At 48.8% G+C, this 20700-nt stretch overlaps 1 pseudogene; it reads left to right on the top strand.

The window, feature by feature from the left end:
- The window catches only part of LOC131093377 (uncharacterized), a 1138058-nt pseudogene that overhangs the window by 648090 nt on the left and 469268 nt on the right, over nucleotides 1–20700 (top strand).

The following is a 20700-nucleotide window of genomic DNA, read 5'->3' on the forward strand; positions in this document are numbered from 1 at the left end:
TAGGTAATTTTAATGGCTCTAAAATTTTGAAAATAAGTTTCTCATGTACTAATCTTTTTCTTCTTTAATTAAGTAATCTCCCTTTTCAAATTTTTCTTAAGGTATGTGCTACTCTAAAGGCATACCTTGAATCAATATATAACTCCTTTCTTTTGTGTTAAATTTTCTAATGCTCTTTTTAAGTATATAATTCATAAGTTTGCATGTTTTTTCTCATCAACTTCTGCATACCCTGTATTTTGCAGAGAGTTGTATTTCTGTTTGTTAACAACTCCCAAAGTGCTATCTTGGGGTATTTCTGTTGGTAATATTTTTGCTTTTCTTTTCTTGTATCCACCTTACTGGATTTCTGTCTCATTTTTCAATTTTCTATCTATTCATCCCATGCTTCCGTTTTTCACTTTTTACTAACAACTTAAATACCACTTTTCTTTCAACTACTTACACCCAAAAAAAACCCCCCTTCTTCTCACACTGCTTTTCAATACAATCCACCTCCCTCCAAGGAGATATGGTAAGGCTTAAAACACACAATCTACATTACCTATACTTTCATTCGTCTACATTCACTCACTTTTATTTCTCATTCACTTTCACACATTCTTTCACACTCTCAAGACACAAAGTGGATCCTTATTGCTAGGAAATCACAGGTCCTTGTGGCCCCCTCTTTCGCTTTGGGCTTTACCTCCAGGTCGCAGTGTCACCAGGCCCCCTAGAAGGGCCCTGACTCTGGCTGCCTCTGGTGTCCATTCACCTGTGAGGCTGCATGTCTTTCACACTCTTCAGCTACGGCTCCTCACACGCCCAGGGAACGCTAGCTTGGTTTGCAGGTCACTCACTCCTCTTCGGCCCAGAAGCCCTCACCTACCCGGGAGCTACAGCCTGGTGCGTAGGTAACTCATACCCTTTGGCCCAGAAGCTGCCACCTACTCGGGAGCTACGGCTTGGTGAGCAGGTCACTCACTCCTCTTTCCACCGCCCCCCCCTTCCCACCTGCCCAGGAAGTTGAGGCTGACTTTGTGTGTGTCTCACTCTCACACACCACAAAACAACAATAAGGTACCTTTTACTTTCACATCACCTATTACAAGTTTAGGTGCTACTGGCCAGTCCCGGTGCTATTGGATATCCCTCAACCCAGCTGTGTTATCCAACCCCAAATGCTCTTGGGCAATTTTTCCCTCAATCCTGCCGTGTTGTCCAACCCCAGATGCTCTCGGGTAATTTTCCCTCAGTCCTGCTGTTTTGTCCAACCCCAGATGCTCTTGGGTATTTTTCCCTCAATCCAGCTGTTTTGTTCAACCCCAGATGCTCTTGGGCATTTTCTGTCCCTCAACCCAGCAGTGTGGTACAACTACAGATGCTCCTGGGCATTTAATTTGTTCTGCTGTGTTGTCCAAACCTGGATATTCTTGGGCATTTTTTATCCCTCAATCTAGCTGTGTTGTCCCACCCTGAGTGTTCTTGGGCATATCCTCACTCTGACAGAATTCTGCTCAACCCTGCTCTTGGATGCTCTTGGAATATAAATCCCTCAACCTTGCAGGTTTTAGGGGCTCCTCCTGTCCCCTTTCCTAGAGGGTTGGGCTAGGAAACATTGCTCCGTTCCTCTGAGGGGTCCAACCCCTCTTGGAAACCCAGTCCCAGTTACGCTGGGGGATTCTCTCACTCCTGTTAACATTCACTTCCTCTCTTTCCTGGCCACTTACCACAGAAAGTCGGAAACACAGCGTGGGAGACGCCAGCACTCACTTGGCAGGTCTGGGACAACCAGCTCTCCTCTCATTCACACACATTCATCCCCTGTACCTGCCCCCCTGAGAAATACTTACCAATCCCTTTTCCTTCCCGGGTTCTTTCTGCCCATTACTACTCTTAGGGGGCCAATTACCCCAGTTGTAGGGAGGCTTTTTCCCTTCTCCTTGTTTTATTGTCTCCTTTTGTCCACAGATCGTAACCTGTGTCTGTCGTCTGTCGGTCACTCCAGGGGGAAAAGAGCGAGGCTGCCAATGGGGCAGGGCGCGCCTTCCCCACTCTGACTCTCCTAAAGCACCGGCAGTGAGGTGTTGGTAACCATCCTGTGCGACCAAATTGTGAAAAACGCCAACCACTTGTTTTTAACATTTTTAGAAGTCTAAAAGAAATAAAATGGTTAAAAAGAATAGTAATACAATTACAGTAATAACAATTTGGATAAATTGAATTAAGACAATATGAGACAATAAAAACAAAGAGTTACGGACGTCCGGGTACCTTTTTCTGGGCAGCACAAGCCCGAAAAAGGACAACCGCTAACAAAGGACGAACCCTTAAGAACAATAGCCCGTTGCATATTCATACTCTTAATAAATGATGCATAAATTCCATTCAAATATGGGACTCCATCTGGTCTTCATCAGCTTTTTCGCTCTAACCCTAAAAGCGCCCTTGAGGCAAAAAGAAGTTAGATCCTTCCAATAAGAAGGCAATAAATTCTTTTTCTCTGAAAGATCTAGGTGTCCTGCAGCTGCTATCTCGCTGCAAGTCCTTTCTTTTAAACAAACCATCATACATAGCATAGTTTCTACTTTAACAATTTTTATAACCTAAAACTATATTTAACACAGTACTTAAGAGAATTAATAGAGCATTACTTTCAAACACAACACATATAATATTCATTTAAATATTTGCGAAAAGCCAATCATAAAATACATGCATTTTTCACACAGACCCATCCTGAATGTTCTCAAGGGCTGCAGTGTGGAGGGTCCCTGGTGTGATGGGAGCTGTGACAGCCCTGCCAATCCATGTCCATCAAGGGGTGGACTTGCTGGTCCTGAGGGTGCTGCTGTCTGTGCTTGCAGTGTCCTTGTGCCCTGCAGCTGGAGCCCTGGTTCCTTGCCAGGGGCTGTTTGGGTGGGCTCTCCCCTGCCGAGCAGGGCAATGCCAGGTGCTTGTGGCCGAGCCCGTGCCCTGGGTGCTGGGGCCCCCTTGGGCCCTAGGGTTGATCCCTCAGGGGCTGTAGGAACTGTGCCCTGGCCTTTGCCTTCAGCTTCGCCTTTTGCTGCTCCCTTCTTGCACTCACCTGCTGTGCCTTTGTGCCCAAGTGCAGCAAAGCCTTCTTGTGCCCCTCCTGCAGCACCCCTCAGTGCCTGTGGGTGCTTGTCTTGCTTTACAAGAGAGGTGTCTGCTCGGGAAGGCAGAAAAAGCCTCTCTTGAAATGGAGAATGCAAACCCCATCCCTCTTAATTTTTAGAATAGTGAAATCGAGGGGCTTTCAGGTAAAGATACGGGAATAGGAATACCAGTTCTTTACTAGTGTGTATAATAAAGCAAACAAACACCAACAGCTGCGGCACTGACAGCAAACAGAGCCCGGACCCAGTCCCAGCCTTTAGGCTGCGGCGCTTTGCCCTTGGGTGCAGTTCCGGGCACGGCCGGCAGGGGGGCTGGTGGCTCCCGCGGGGCGGGGCAGCGCATCCCTCCCATGGGAACCTCTCTGAACGGAAATACACCAATCCCTTCATCTAACTCTTTCACTTTTTAACCTTCTATAGCCTTTCTCCCGTGTTTTGAGAAAGAATTTGGAGAGGGCTTCCTTTTAACTGAGCTCCTAGTGTTTCAATAAGGTGCTTCCTGTAGAGAGACAGTTCCTTGAACAGCTGGAGCTGTGGTTACCAAGGGGACGTAACTCAGAGCAGGACGGGGTCAGGGGAGGATATCCCGCCGAGGCTCGTTGGGAGTGTGGGCAGGGTCTGCTGCCGGAATCACCAGAGGGGGATCTTCCTGTGGAGCCCGAGCCTGGAGCGTGGGTAGCCCCCAGATGGCTGATGGCGGCTGATCTGGCAGCTGCCGGCAGTACAAAGGCAGGTGGGAGAGCCCGGCAGCAGCGGCGGTGCCCAGCGCAGGTGGCACGGGCAGGGCAGCCGGGGATGGGATGGCTGGGACACCCCCTGGGTGCGGTGGGCGCGGTGACCTCGGAGCAGGCGGCAGGACAGAGCAACCCCCATCTTCCCCAGCATGGCCGGCAGAGCGGCCGCGGGCCAGGCAGTGGGAGCAGGGCACACAAATTGAGCGACAGCGCCGGGGCAGGTGGAGCTGCCCTGGGCAGTGAGGCCGCACCTGGGATGGAAACCGGGGCAGGCGGAGCTGAGGCGGGCAGCGATCCGGGACCCGGGACAGGCGCCTGGGCCACGAACAGAGGGGGCAAGACCTGCAAAGGATCACACTCTATTTCTGATTTTTCCTCTTGTTTCCTTCCCTTTCATTTCCCCTTTTTCTTGTTTTGTATTGAGTGTTACTGATATTTTAAAGATTTTTATTCTCCTAAAATCTCCTGACTGACATATGGCATATTCTCTTTCTTCTAGATTAAATGGGGTTTTTTTACAATAAATCCAGAGCCTAACAAATCTAAACTTCTGCTTGGATACTTTGAAATGGTCAACGAGCTAACTCACGACCTCCTAATCTTGTTTTTCTCATCGCTTTTTTATTTATCCTTTGACAAATTAAGCATCTTTCAGTTTCTTACTTTGCTACTCCAAAAATCCCAGTGCACCCATAGTTTCTTAAAAATGATCACACAAAGCTTGACTACCCCAGTGGGTGTTCTGATGCATGTCTTCTAGTATTTTCCCAGAAGCACATTTTAATAAGTAATTGTCTTCCATCAAGGAATTTCTATTTCCCTGATTTATCTTGTTCACTTCCTAACTTGTTTAATTCTTTTATCTTGGCTTCCCTAAACTTTGGAATTTCCTGGTTTTCCTTGTTTTGAGTTAATATTAACATAACTCTTTCAACTCCATTTTCCGCTGCATGTTTAGCTTTGTAATGTGCCCCCAGTTTGCCCAGTTTGCCTTTCCTTTGGCCTGGGCCGGGTTCCCCCTGCCCGCAGTGTCTGGAGCAGCCGAGAGCCCCGCGCTGCCCATCCCAACCTGTCCCGGCTCCATCCGCGCTCCTGCCGCGGGCTGCGAGGGCTGCGGGAACGGGGCACCGAGGGTGTGGCTGCTGCTGGGGGAGGAGGAGGAGGGAAGGAAGGGCAGGGATGAAGGGGGAGGAGGAGGCGAGGTTAGGGAGGAGGAGAAGGGGGAGGAGGGATGAAGAGGAGGGATGAAGGAGGAGAGCAGCGATGGAAGGAGGAGAAGGAGGTGGGGTTACTAAGAAGGAGGAGAAGGGATGGAAGGGGAGGGATGGAAGAGGAGAAGGAAGTACAGATAACAGAGGAGGAGGAGGAGGAGAGGGGATTGAAAAGGAGGAGTGGGAGGAAGAGGAAGAGGAGCTACAAAGGTGGATCAAGGCTGAGGTGAGGGAACCAAGCCGTTGATCCCTGCCTGAATTCGCAGCCCCCACCGGTGGGATCATCGCCCCCCCATCGAACCAGTGAGCAGGGAGGGGGAGATCGACCCGGATATCCAGGGGGTTCCCTGGGTTGGGGTTTTGGGGCGACATATGGAGAATGAAGAACGCCATGGCTAAGCAGAAAAGGCCCCTCAGGGGGATATTGGGGGGTGGCAATGGCGGCTTCCGGCAGAGGCAGCCTGGAGGAGCAGAGCCCTGTGTCCCCCAGGAGCCCAAAGTGGGGAGCCCAGAGAGGGGGGAGCGCCACCATTGGCGGGAGCCTCAAGAGCCTGGAGAGGGGCAGGGGGGACTCCTTGGAGCCGCTGCAGCCCAAAGCAGAGAATGAGAGGAGAAGGAAGCCCGGGAGCCCAAACAGCCCCAGCATCCCAAAATGGGGAGAGCGAAGCGGGGGAGCTTTTGGCATTGCTGGGACTGCCAGCAGCCTGGGGAGGTCGGGCACCGAGGAGAAGGGGGACCCCCGATCCAAGCATGACCCCCAGCAGCTGGGACAGGGGGGAACCCCAGAACACCAGAGGGGAGGGACCAGGGATGGGGAAATCATGGGAGGCTTTTTCAGGGCTGAATCTTGGTGTTTGGGAGGTTTTTCTGGAGCCCACATGGCCAGTGACTTGTAGAGATGGACTCGGGCAGAGGGACCTTCAAACTCAATGTGTGCTGGGGAAGATGAAACAGGAAAGCCTTTTAAATACAATTGTCTGGCCGAAGATTTTGAGAATATAGTAAGAATAAGGAAGATCGAAATGAAAGCAAGCTTAACGATACCTTAGTTAGTGAACAACTGAAAAACAATGTGTGGCCTGAGTGAAGGTAATCCCCTGTTGATGAAACAATTCCCTCTGCTCGCAGACAGATCCAGACCATACTAGCTCAGAAGAAAAACTCCAAAGAGGAGTTTTTAGGGTTTAAAATGTAACACAGTATGGTGATGTAATGATTCCTACAGGCTGTATGTAAATGCTGTAGGATTTGTATCTTGTACTAGATTGGTTGGTGAGTAATAGAATATTTAACACAGAAGAAAATTTATTGTGTTGTAATGGGAACGTTACTCTCTTATGCTCTTGCCTGTCTTTGTCTTTTACCCTCTCATCCTCTCTACCCCTCTCTTCTCTTGGGCCTGCTCCGAGCTGTGCCTGGCAGCTCCAAGCAGGGCCCTGCACCCAGGCCCTTTGCAATAAACTGCAAGTTCCACGACCTGGCTGCAGAGCTCTCTTGTCTCTGTCCGTCCTGACCGTCCAATCCCCCGACACTCCTACAAACGTGCTCATCTCTTGTTTTCACCAAACCAGGATTGCCCATTGCCAACCCCAGGGAGGCTGAGAGGAAGAGGAAGATGCCCCGGGACACTGAGGCAGGTGAGGAGGAAGTCAGTGCCCCTTTCCCCTCTGTGCTGCTCCATCTCCCAGCCCAGCACGGCCCCGGCTGCAGCTCAGCCCTGGGGGATCTCCTTGCCCTTGCCTGTGGCACAGAGGCAAATCCCATCCTGTCCTTGTCCTTCCTTCCCCAGAGCGGGAGCTGAGCATGGAGAGCAGGGAGGACAAATGCCCGCGGCAGAACCTGGTGGAAGAGGCCGTTTTGAGCGGCTCCACGGCGCAGGAAGCCAACGGGGAGGAAAAGCCCCGGAGATGCCGCACAAGGAGGGGCTGCAAACGCAGCTGGCGGGGATCTGCGGGGGAAAGAGCCAGCCTGGGCCAGGAAGGCGGCCGGAGACAGAGCCAGAGCTCGGAGCTGGTGGTCCATGAGCAGCTCCATGATGGGGAGAAGCCCCACACATGCGTGGAGTGTGGGAAGAGCTTCAGGTGGAACTCCAACCTGATTGTACACCAGAGGACCCACACTGGGGAACGGACCTACACGTGTGAGGACTGTGGGAAGAGCTTCAGCCTGAGCTCCCACTTGATCGTGCACCAGAGGACACACACTAGGGAGAAGCCGTACAAGTGCTCAGAGTGTGGGATGTGCTTCAGCCAGAGCTCCAGCCTGATCACGCACCAGAGGACCCACACTGGGGAGAGGCCCCATGAGTGTTCCAAGTGTGGGAAGAGGTTTAAGACAAGCAGCCATCTGCTCCAGCACTATCGGATTCACACAGAGTAGAGGCCCTTCCAATGCCCCGACTGTGGGAAGGCATTCAGGCACAACTCCACCCTCATCACGCACCGGCGCACCTACACTGGGGAGAGGCCCTATAAGTGTCCCCAGTGTGGGAAGAGCTTCTCCAGGAGCTCTAACTTGACCCGACACCAACGGAGGCACCTGCTATGAACAAAAACTCGGTTAATATTTTTTTATGAGAAAAAGTTTCAAAAAGGCAGCCAGACCACTGGCCCTGCCCAAGTTCTGTGTGTTTTGTTATTGTAATCACGGGTCGTTGTCGTTAATGGTTGTTTTTGTATTAGTAAAAGCCCTGGCTGGGGCGAGGTAATGGCCCTTCTCCTGGGTGGGGACCTTGCCCGAAGCTAAGTTTACCTTTCTCAGAATAGGGAAGACACCTGAGAAGGTGGGGGGGGGGGTTATGCAAAGTGACTCGCAAGACCAGAATGCTTTGTGGGACCCCCATCTCCAAACTCATGGAGAAACCCCAAAAACAACGAGCCACCTAAGAGTTGAGAGACTGGAGTGATGTCTGGACGTGAGGAACCAAGTGCTGAGCCTGCAGAGATGCGGGAAACCTTCATCGTTCCTCACCCTGTCCTCGAGATCCCCCGGGCCAGGACTGGGGGCTCTGGAGACGCGGACCGAGGCACCATCTGACGGGGACATCACGCCGTAAAGGCTCCCATGAGGCCTGGATTTCCCCCTAGTGGACAGAGCTGCGCATATCCTCCTCCTCTGAGTCGCCTTGGGAGAGACGACGGATGCTGCAGACTGTCGAGCCGCCCAATCCTGAGCTGATCACTTTTTAATAAAGGCATTACACAGGAGAAGAAGTCTCCTGGCCCTGTTTATTTCAGCTGGGGCCTCGTCCGGGATAGCCACGCCGCAAGAGGACTCAGGACTGGCCATCTTGGATCTTCAGAGGACAGCTGGCTACCAGGACCAGAGGGACCGGCTCAGGACAGCGACGCAGAGGAGCACCGGAGCACCGGACTGGTGAGAAACTTGGTGGCGGGAGTGGGAGACGTGCGCATGTGTGTGTGAGTGAGACGAGGGCCGGCAGCCGGACCTTCGAAGCGAGAGTGGACCCCTCAGTACTGCGGTTCCGTCGTTTCGCGAGAAAAGCGGCCAGGAACAGGGGGACGCGAGTGGAATTAGCGTGAGCGAAGTCGTCTCCCACGGGGGAATAAAGGGCCCCCCCCCACTCCGGGCGTGCGGAGTGAATTACTGTGTATGAGTGGCATGCACCCCAAAGTCCTGACAAAGGGAGGTCAGGCACTTTTGTAAGTCTCGAGAAGAATTCGAGTAAGATTTGTCAGTCCCGAGAAGGATTCGGGTGGTTCACAAGCCCTGCAGGCAAAGTAAGTCCTGACAAAGGAGTCAGGCACAAACCCCAGCGAAGGAGGCTGCGGTTTGCTTTTAAGTCCTGATACGGTGAAGCCTAAAAATTGGCAGGTTAGGCAAACTAAAAATCAGGCAGTTGTTTCTCCTGACTGAGGGTGTCAGGCACGACCCGGATTCTTGGCCGTGGCTTCTTGTGTTTAAGTCCCGAGAGATGTAAGACCTGATGCTGGGAAGTTGGGCAATCAAGAGATTGGGCAGTTGTTTCAGTATAAAGTCCTGAGCATCAGGCAGTAAATTTGAAGTTCAGTGGAGGAGGCTGGAGCTCCTCAAGGAAGGTTTTTTTTGAAATTCCTGGTCAGTAGAGGCACCTTCGGGATTTTTTTTATTGAAACCTGAAAAATGGGATGTTGTAGTAGTAAAAAGACTGGCAAGAGACTGAGGGATATACCTCCTAGTAGTCCCTTAGGAGAACTGTTAGTAAAATGGGATTCTATAGAGGCCACGGAGGGATTAGATAAAGTGAAAATGATCCATTATTGTATGGAAGCGTGGCCAGAATTAGAGTTGCAAGGAGGATGGCCTTGGTGTGGGACAAAGGATAAGTGGATGTGCCAACAATTAAATAATTATCTGACAGCTCGAGGGGATACTGATCCTGAGCAATTATTGTATGTAGCTTGCTGGGTAAAGAGCGCTGTTGAGGATGAAGGGGTGCGAATTTGTAAGGTACAGAGGAATGAAGGAGGGGATGATAGGACTAGTAAAAGATGGAACCCCCTGGATTATTTGCCTCCTTCTGCCCCTCCACTTTATAATCCTCTTCTTCAAGCACCTCAAATGGCAGGTCCGGTTCCTCCCCCGGCTGCCATCTCATTACCACCTGCTCAAACTCCTCCTTCTACCTCTGCAGCTTCTGCTATGATAAACCCAGGATCTCCTCCAGTTCCTTCTGCACCACCACAAGTGCCTACTCCACCTGCTGCATTCTCCACCCCTTCTCCAGCTCCGATTAATATCTACTCAGGTCCCTCTCCCCCTCCTATTGCTGTCCCTTTACCTCCTTCTACCTGGGACACAAATGCCTCCTCGCCCGATAAACAGCTATCAGCAAATACACCTGCTGATGGGCAGAACATTCAGGGTAACCCAGATGTCCCTCAAAGTAGTTTGGCATCTGAAGATGGGCCATACTGTAGCACCAGATCCAAGACCTCCAAGGCAGAGAGACTCTTTCCCCTCAGAGAGGTTCCTATGGGAGGAGTGGCGGGAGGTGTTGGTTTTGTGAATGCTCCCCTAACTGCTTCTGAGGTGAGAGGACTCAAGAAAGAGTTGGGGCATTTAGTTGAGGACCCAGTGGGCATAGCCAACCAAGTGGATCAATTTCTAGGTCCAAATATCTACACTTGGGAGGAGATGAATTCCATCCTGAGTATATTATTTTCCCCAGAAGAGGTCCAGATGATAAGGGCGGCTGGCATAAAAATTTGGGAGAAAGATAACAGTCCAGGACCCCAGGTGCCAACAGGTGAACAGAAATTGCCACTAACGGATCCCAGCTGGAACCCTAATCAGGAGGAGGGGAGGAAGGCCATGAGGGAATATAGGTCTTTGATAATACGGGGGATCAGAGTCAGTTCCCAAAGGAACTAACACCCAATTGGCATTTGAGGGTACACAAGAGAAGGATGAAGCTCCTGCTGCCTGGCTTAATCGCCTAAGGCGGAACTTTCAGTTGTACTCTAGAATAGACCCAGACACCCCGGAAGGTCAAATGCTACTAAAAGTCCAATTTGTTACCAAATCTTGGACTGATATACGGAGAAAACTGGAAAAGATGGAAGATTGGCAAGAGAAGGACATTAATGAGTTATTAAAAGAGGCATTGAAGGTGTATTTAAGGAGGGAGGAAGATAAAGCCAAGGCCAAGGCTAAGATCATGGTTGCAGTAGCTAGAGAAAGTGCAGGAGAGGCGGGCCCACCATCAGGGGGAGGCAGAGGTAGGCCAGTACTGACCGGGGCACGAAGGGTTGGGAGACCTCAAGAAGTCCCTTTGAGAGGACGACAGTGTTATTACTGTGGGGAGGCAGGACACACCAGGAGGTTTTGTAAAAAGCTCAGTCTCGATGAGGCAATAGCCAAGGAACAGGACAATTTAGGAAGGATTCTTAAGGGGGAGGACTAGGGGTATCAAGGGCTTTTTACTATAGGAGACCCGATGAAACATCTAGAAGAGCCCTTGGTAAACTTTGAAGTGGGACCCCTAAATGAAGAATTTGAATTTTTGGTTGATACAGGGGCAGATAAGTCCTGTCTCAACAAAATACCACAAGGTATGGAAATTGGGAGACAATTTTGTGAAGTATTGGGTGCAGAGGGGAGACCATTTAGAGCATCGGTGATTGAAGAAGTGAAAATAATTGGAAACTCAAGGCAATGTAAAGCTAATTTTCTTTATCTGCCTAACTTAGAAAAAAGTTTGTTAGGAAGGGATCTGCAAGTCCATTTGGGGGTTGGGATTGTTCCAAGGGAAGGGAGGATGGTAGTACAAGTGATGAAGCTGTCTCAAGGAGATGTTGCAGAAATAAATCCTGAGGTATGGGCTGAGGGGGGAAAGAGAGGCTTATTAGACATTCCACCGATAACAATAAAAATGCAGGATGATACCTCACCCATACGGGTTAAACAGTATCCGATTTCCCTAGAAGGAAAGAAGGGGCTTGCTATAGTTATCGAGCAACTGTTGCAGGAGGGAATTTTAGAACCCTGCATGTCACCGCATAATACCCCTATACTGGCAGTTAAAAAGGCTGAAGGGAAATATAGGCTGGTACAAGATTTGAGGGAAGTCAACAAAAGAACCATTGCCAGACATCCAGTTGTGCCCAACCCATATAGTCTCCTAAGCAGAATTCCAAGAGAACATGCTTGGTTCACTGTCATAGATTTGAAGGATGCTTTCTGGGCATGTCCTCTGGCAGCAGAATGTAGGGATTGGTTTGCCTTTGAATGGGAGGACCCGAGTACGAAAAGAAGACAACAGCTAAGGTGGACCCGATTACCACAGAGGTTCACTGAATCCCCCAATCTCTTTGGTCAAGCTTTAGAGAGTTTGTTGGAACAATTTGTCCCTGAACAAGAAGTGCAGATCTTGCAGTATGTTGATGACCTGATGGTATCAGGAAAGGAAAAAGATCAGGTCAGGCAAACTAGTATTAAACTTTTGAATTTTCTGGGGGAGAAAGGACTAAAAGTTTCCCAAGGGAAACTACAATTTGTGCAATCAGAAGTAACATACTTGGGGCACATAATAGGGGGAGGGTATAAGAAACTAAGCCCTGACAGAATTTCAGGTATTTTAGCTCTCCCGGCCCCAAAAACGAAAAGAGATGTGAGAAAACTCCTGGGCTTGTTCGGGTATTGTAAGTTATGGTTGGATCAATACACACAGAGTGTGAAATTTCTGTATAATAAACTAGTAGATCCAGAACCCCTAATTTGGACAGCTGAAGATGATCAACAATTGGAAAACTTAAAAAACAAATTGTCTTCTGCCCCGGTCCTAAGCTTACCAGACCTCAGGAAGGGCTTTGATCTGTTTGTGAGTGCAGAAGGAGGTATAGCCTATGGAGTATTAACTCAAGAGTGGGGAGGGTGCAGGAAACCCGTGGCTTACATATCCAAATTGTTAGATCCAGTGGCTAGAGGCTGGCCAGTTTGTATACAGGCAGTAGCAGCAACTGCAATCCTGATAGAAGAGACTCAAAAATTGACCTTACAGGGAAAAATTAAAGTGCATACTCCTCATGATCTTAAGGCAGTACTGAGACAGAGAGCTCCGCAGTGGTTAACCGATGCTAGAATATTAAAATATGAGATAATACTAATGAATACAGAGGACTTAGAATTTATCACATCAAATGCCCTCAATCCAGCACAATTCCTAATGGGAGAGCCTATAGAGAATTTAGAACATGATTGTCTAGAATTGGTTTATCTCCAAACAAAAGTAAGAGAAGATTTGGAAGATCAGCCTCTAGCAACTGGAAGAAGCTTATTCATAGATGGCTCTTCGAGGGTAGTAAATGGAAAAAGAGCTTCAGGTTATGCCATTATAGATGGAGAAACATTACAAATTGCAGAAAAAGGGAAACTATCTCCAAGCTGGTCAGCCCAAAGTTGTGAAATATATGCCCTGAAAAGGGGACTGGACTTACTGGAGGGGGACCGGGGAACCATTTATACGGACTCCCAATATGCATATGGGACAGTTCATACATTTGGGAAAATACGGGAGGAACGTGGGTATTTAAGTTCAAAGGGAAAGAGCTTAGCCCATGAGAACCTAGTCCGATCAGTACTAGAGGCCCTACAAAAACCTATAGAAATAGCAGTGGTCCATATAAAGGGGCACCAAAGAGGAGACAGTTTAGAAGTTAAAGGAAACCGACTGGCTGATCAGATAGCCAAAGAAGCAGCTCTAGAACCAGGGGATCCAGTAAAAATTTTGAAGACAAAAACGACACCTGAAAAAGGGGAGGAACCTATATTTAATGAAGAAGAATTAGAAGCAATAAAAGATTTAAAATTACATCAAGGACAACAGGGAGAGTGGTTAACCTCAGATGGACGGGTGTTTTTGAATAAAGCACTGGCTCAGACAGTGCTAACAGAACTACATAAATTAACTCACTGGGGAGTCCAAGGACTATGTGATCATTTCCTAAGAAATAACCTATGCATCGGGGTATATAGCCTGGCTAAAGCTGTTACCAGAGGGTGTATCATTTGTCAAAAAGTGAACCAGAAAGTTATGAGAAAAGTAGCACCTGGAGGAAGGGAATTAGCCTTGAGACCCTTCCAAAGCATACAGATAGATTTCACTGAAATGCCCCCAGTGCAAGGATACAGATATTTACTGGTTATAGTTGATCATCTCACACACTGGGTAGAAGCCTTCCCGACCAGGAGGGAAACAGCTCAAGTCGTGGCAAAAGCAATCCTCAAGAATATTATCCCCAGATATGGTATTGTGAACACCATAGACTCAGACCGAGGTCCACATTTTGTGTCCCAAACATTACAAAATATAATTGAGGCTTTAGGAATGAAATGGAGGTTGCATACTCCGTGGCACCCCCAGAGTTCTGGGAGGGTGGAGCGAATGAACAAAACTCTCAAAAATGTATTAACTAAATTGATTGAGGAAACAAAGATGAATTGGCTGAAGTGTTTGCCCCTAGCGCTATTGCGCATCAGAACAAGACCTCGGGCTGACATAAGAATTTCACCTTATGAAATGATGCTTGGGCTGCCATTCTTGTTAACACCTTATAGCACAGGAGACTATCTGGAAGGGGAAGAAGCTACCAGAAAGTATTTAGAAATAATTGGAAGAACTCTGGAGGGACTTAGAAAGAAAGGATACCTTCCTCAAACTTCCCCTCTCGACACAAAGGTTCACAACATTAGTCCAGGAGATTGGGTTTTGATAAAATCATGGACTACGGGAACATTAATGCCTAAATTTGAAGGCCCCTTCCAGGTGCTCCTGATCACAAATTCAGGTGTGCGGACCAAAGAAAATGGTTGGACTCATATCACAAGAATAAAAGGGCCAGTCTCACCCCCAGGTACGGGACTGGATCCAACATCAGCTTCCCCCTCTGGCATTGGACCAGAGTCTACACCACTCTCACCCCCCGGCGCTGGACGAGATTCATCTGCTTCACAAGCTAAATCACCTGAGTACACTGTGGTAAAAGGACCAAAGGATTTAAAGTTGACTCTCAGAAGGAAGAGTCAAAAAGACTGAACTGTGTGGGAAAAAAATTGTTTGTTAAGAGTTCTAATATTGCTTAAAATGTTTTAAGACTGTTCTGTGTAAACTATGTTGGTAAAAAGTTTAAGACTGTAAATAAGTAATTCTGGTTAAGTTCCCAAATTTATTTCTAAAGACTCCAGGTTAATCCTCTACAGAACACTCCCCTGGTAGGGGAAAGCAAAATTGGCAGGGAACAGACCAAGAGAGGTGTAACCAGAGAAACGGGTAGAAGGGACTCTAAAGAGCTTGGAAGCTTTTCCTCAGTAAAGTTCCCCAAGAGGCAAGGCCGGGTGGGTAGGCTGTGTGAGATGACCCATACCGGACTCTTGGGAAGGGTAGTGCTGATGGCTTTGATTGCTGGTGGTGCTCAGGGGAGCCCAGCTAAGCTGTGCAATGAATGCTACCAACCCCTCTGTGAGGAGGAAGTGAGCTCCTTGTCGAGAGTCCACATCAGTTCTAACCCTGATTGTGTTAACCTCTCCCAATTGGTCTTTTATCAAAAAGAATAAGAGAGTGTATTGGATAGTATACAATACTGCCACTTTTAGGATGCCACTCCTAGGAGAGTGCCCTATAGGGGAAGCCTGGTTGTGCTTTGAATGGGATGCTGCTGAAACAAGCTCAGCAGATCTAGTAAAAAGCAAAGAAATGGTGAAAATGGTAAGAAAAATTGTTTGTTACAAGTATTTATATGAGTGTACTGGAAAAGAGATAAACTCCTCTTGGAACACATTTCAGGGGAGCCTTAAACCCCTAGATTTGATCTTGTCTGGCAGCTGCGCCGCTAGAGTGATAAAACCAATTTTCTTGTTGCCCAAAGAAACTGGATCAAGTTTGGGAGTTCCTATATATAATGATTTGTTGGGAGAAATTAAACAGAACAAGCAAAGTGGAATAGAAATTGAGAAAGTCCAAAATTGTAAAAGCCAAATTCGGATCCCAATATCTATGTTAAACAAAGTTATTCGGCTCCAGGCAGTATTAAAAATAAAGAATTCAATTATTAGGAACATTTCAAACGAAATAAAAAGGTTAGCATGTGTAAATAATGAAGATCAAACTCCTACACTTGATCCCAGTGGGTGGGAGAACCTAAAGATTTTCAAAAAAGATGTATGGGAGAAGGTAGTTTTTCTCACTGTGTGTGTACTTGGAGGATTGCTCTTTTTACTATGCTTGTTTATCTGTTTTAGTAAAATAGTGTTTGCCGTGAGGACAAACCTGAAGAAACCAAGGAAAGTAACAAGGTTAAGTAACCATGATTACCAAAGTGCACAAGAGATTTATAGTAGATTCAAAACAAAAATCGGGAGTTGATGCGAGCTTAGAGTTTAAGCTCGATCAAAGAAAAAGAGGGGGGACTGTTATGAACAAAAACTCGGTTAATATTTTTTTATGAGAAAAAGTTTCAAAAAGGCAGCCAGACCACTGGCCCTGCCCAAGTTCTGTGTGTTTTGTTATTGTAATCACGGGTCGTTGTCGTTAATGGTTGTTTTTGTATTAGTAAAAGCCCTGGCTGGGGCGAGGTAATGGCCCTTCTCCTGGGTGGGGACTGCCCGAAGCTAAGTTTTACCTTTCTCAGAATAGGGAAGACACCTGAGAAGGTGGGGGGGGGTTATGCAAAGTGACTCGCAAGACCAGAATGCTTTGTGGGACCCCCATCTCCAAACTCATGGAGAAACCCCAAAAACAACGAGCCACCTAAGAGTTGAGAGACTGGAGTGATGTCTGGACGTGAGGAACCAAGTGCTGAGCCTGCAGAGATGCGGGAAACCTTCATCGTTCCTCACCCTGTCCTCGAGATCCCCCGGGCCAGGACTGGGGGCTCTGGAGACGCGGACCGAGGCACCATCTGACGGGGACATCACGCCGTAAAGGCTCCCATGAGGCCTGGATTTCCCCCAGCTCTGCCCCTGGTGGACAGAGCTGCGCATATCCTCCTCCTCTGAGTCGCCTTGGGAGAGACGACGAACACTGCAGACTGTCGAGCCGCCCAATCCTGAGCTGATCACTTTTTAATAAAGGCATTACACAGGAGAAGTCTCCTGGCCCTGTTTATTTCAGCACCACTAAGGGAAGTCCTGTGAGTGCCCCGAGTGCAGGCAGAGCTTCGTGCGCTGCTCCAGCTCCTTCCCCCACTGGAGGAGGCACTTTGGCCACAGCCCAGGTGAGCCACATTCCCTGTGATCCATGTTGAGAACACACCTGGCTTCTTCTACTTTTAATTTCACCCCAAGTTTTTTCTTTTCTTCATCTCTTTGCACTGCAAAAGCCAAGAGGAATGGATCTGTCACCTCCAAACCACTCAAATCCCAGTGAAAAAAGCTCAATCTGACCCCAAAAAGAGCTCAAACCCACCTCAAAGAACTCAATCCCATGCCAAACTCACTCGATTCCGCAGCCATCAGGCTGACATGAGGCTGGGAGGTGATTTAGAGTCGTGGGGTCTCAATTAGAGTGGTGGGATGGAGATTGTGTGGGGCTGGGTGTGTGGGATGTCTTTGACAGCAAATAAAACTCTGAGACTTCCTGATTTCTCTCCCGTTCATGTTCAGTCTGTTGCAGTTCTGTTTGCAGAGTGCCGCCTTCTCAGCTCATTGTCTTTGTGTCCCTTTTCTCTCCTGCCTCTCTTTGCCTGCTCTGTTTCTCTCTCAGTGTCTCCCTGGACCCACGGACCACCAGAGACCCTGCCCTGATTTAATTGACCCCTCCCGTGATTTAATTGACCCCTGCCACCAAAGACCCTCCCCTGATTTAACTGACCTTTCTCTGTTTTAATTCCCCTTCCCCTGATTAAATTGACCCCTGCCCTGATTTAGCTGTCCCCTTCCCCTGATTTAATTGACCCCTGCCCTGATTTAATTGACCCCTGCCCTGATATAGATGACCCCTATGTCCCCACAGACCCTCCCCTGATTATTTATTATTTATTTCCCAATTATTATTTTATTTCCCAGTCCCAGGCGCTGAAGTCCTGAAGACTGGCAGGGAAATGTGTCTGTAGGATTTTTCTCCATTTCCCTTCAAGGGCGGGAACATCTTTTCCTGGCTGGGAGCTGGAATTGCAGACTGTTGGAATGTGTGCAGGGCAACACGGACTGGGATCAAACGTGGACTAGGATCAAATAGGGGTTGGGATCAAATATGGACTAGGATCACACAGGGACTTGGATCAAATAGCGACTGGGAGCAAATAGGGACTGGGATCAAATATGGACTTGGATCAATTATTGATTGGAATCCTACAGGGTGAGATAAACTGGACTGAGCTTATACAGACTGAGATCAAATACGGGTTGGGATCAAATATGAATTGGGACGGGGATCAAATATGGACTAAAATGAACTATGGACTGGGATAAACTGGACTGGGATCAAATCAGGGCTGCGATCAACTTTGGACTGGGATCAAATATGGCCTGGATCAAATATGACAGATTTTATGGACTGGGATCATATGTGGACTAGGATAAGCTATGGACAGGGATCAAATATGGACTGGGATCAAATATGGATTGGGATCAAATGGACTGGGTTCCTACAGACTGGGATAAACTGGACTGAGATTATATAGATGTCACGGTTTGAGAGGAAGTTAGTTTTCTGGGATATGAAGTGGTCAGGCCAATAGGTGCTCACATTTGAATACTGGCACCTGGTTTGACCACTGGGGACATTGGATACGCCTCTGAGAACTCAGGGGTTTAAAAGCAGAGCACTCCCGAGGGAAGCTCTCTTGGGTTCCAACGAGGGAAGCAGGTCGGGCCTCCCCTGCCCAGCTCCTGCCTGATTTGGGGCTGGGTGAGGTAGGCCTGGCCCGAGGATGGAAGGGTGGAAGAGCACTGAGACGCATCGGGCAGCCACACCTCCCCCCCAGGAGACAGAGAGAGACAGAGCGCCTGTGCCACCGTGAAATTTGATATCCTGTGCTGGCAGCACAGCCCGGCTGGCCGAGAAGGGCGGGGGGATGCAGCGAGAAGGGGCCCGGCCTCTGTGGGAGCTTTGGGTGGGCAGAGCCCGAGCTTTGAACCCTTTTTTGGACAAGGAAAACTTTGCAGAACATTAACCTTTCCTAGAAGAGAGATAAGAGATGAAATGGAGGAAGGAAATATGCAAGTGTGAAGGTCTGGGCAAGTGAAAGATGTCAGGAGAGTAGAGAAGAATCTTAGGTGGGAAGAGATGATGGAGTGGCCTTAGCTGGACTTTTCCTGTATGGCCATGGACAGAACCATGTTTCCTGTGACCCAGAGACTGCATCCAGGGGGAGGCAATGGCTCAGAGCCAAGAGGGTTCAGTGTTGGTACGCCTCGGCCCCAAGGGGTGAAATTTGGGGGGCACAGGTGTCCCAAAGGTGCGACTGTGCCCTTTTTGGAACGAGACAAAGCATCCTTAAAAGGACAACTCTAGAAGCAGCTCTGATCCATGTGCAGTGGTGAGAGCACTGGACATGGAAGGAAGATGTCACGATGGCAGATGTTCTCCGGGTGGTGCCCGGAGTGACGTGGAAACTCACGAGGTTCAGCAGTGTTTCCTGGGGAAGCCTATGGCACGAGAAGGACTCCTCTCCTCTTGATGAACTGAGAATTGATTACCTAAAGCGTGGTGATGGACTGAGAGTTGGAGATTTGGGGGTAGATGTATTGGAAATTTCATAGGAGGGGGAGGAAATGTTTTTGGAAAGTTTTCATTTTCCCTGTGTGTTTATTGTTACTTAGAGTTGTAGTTTAGTTAATAAAGGTTTCTTTTCTTTATTTCTAAGTGGGGGCCTGCTTTGCTTATTCCTGGTCACATCTCACAGCAGACACCAGGGAGCATATATTTTCATGGGGGCACTGGCGTTGTGCCAGCATCAAACCATGACACCTACGCTGCCAGTTGGCCTTTTTCCACCACTCCAGCCATCCCCACAGAGCACTGGCTACCATCCATGAATCAGTGTAGAGGTAGAGCTTTGACCATTTCTCTCCCTTAGCAATGTCCAGGGCCAGCTGAACAGCTTTGAGTTCTGTATGTTGACTTGATCCACCTTCTCCTTCAGCGGCCTCTGCAACCTGTCGTGTGGGGCTCCATACGGCTGCTTTCCACTAGTGGTTCATCCCTGCAATGCGACAGGAACCGTCAGTGAACAGAGCGTAGTGCGTTTCCTCTGGGGGCAGTTGGTTATAGGGAGGAGCCTCTTCAGCCCATGTCACTGGTTCTTGTGGCTCTTCATCAGTAAGACCAAAGTTCTCACCTTCCGGCCAGTTTCTAATTATCTCCAAAATCCCAGGGCGATTCAGGTTTCCAGTATGGGCACACTGTGGGATAAGAGCAATCCGTTTACTCCATGTAGTGTCAGTGGTGTGGGGGGGGGTGGGAACCTTTCCTTTTAACATCCACCCCAGCACCGGTAGTCGGGGTTCCAGGAGGAGTTGTGCTTCCGTGCCAATCACCTCTGAGGCAGCCTGGACTCCTTCATAGGCAGCCAAGATTTCCTTCTCTGTGGGAGTGTAGTTGGCTTCTCACCCTCTGTAGCTTCGACTCCAAAATCCCAGTGGTCGGCCTTGAAGTCTCCCCAGGCACCTTCTGCCAAAGGCTCCAAGACAAGCCATGGTTCCTGGCTGCAGAGTAGAGCACGTTCTTCACCTCTGGTCCTGTCCTGACTGGCCAAGGGCAACTGCATGAACAATCTCCTGCTTGATCTGGGCAAAGGCTTGTTGCTGCTCAGGGCCCCAGTGGAACTCGTTCTTCTTGCAGGTGACCAGGTAAAGAGGGCTCATCATCTGACTGTACTCAGGAATGTGCATCCTCCAAAAGCCTATGGCACCTAGGAAAGCTTGTGTTTCTTTCTTATTGGTGGGTGGAGACATTGCTGTGATCTGTAGGAATTACGTCTGTAGGAATCTGATGCCGTCCATTAATAAGGCCTCCGATCAGCCTTATCATGAAGCAGAGCCTTGGTGCTCAGGATCTCAGTCCCTGAGGAGGGACTGGGTCCCGAAGCCAACTCAGGCCAATGCCGCGGGGCTACCTTTCTAGCAAGTCTGGTGATATTCAGCTCTATAGTGATTAGCAGCTCTTAGGACCTCAGCTCTTTGCTTGCTGGATAG

The sequence above is a fragment of the Melospiza georgiana genome, chromosome 25 (genome assembly GCF_028018845.1).
Source record: "Melospiza georgiana isolate bMelGeo1 chromosome 25, bMelGeo1.pri, whole genome shotgun sequence".
Classification (NCBI taxonomy): Eukaryota; Metazoa; Chordata; class Aves; order Passeriformes; family Passerellidae; genus Melospiza; species Melospiza georgiana.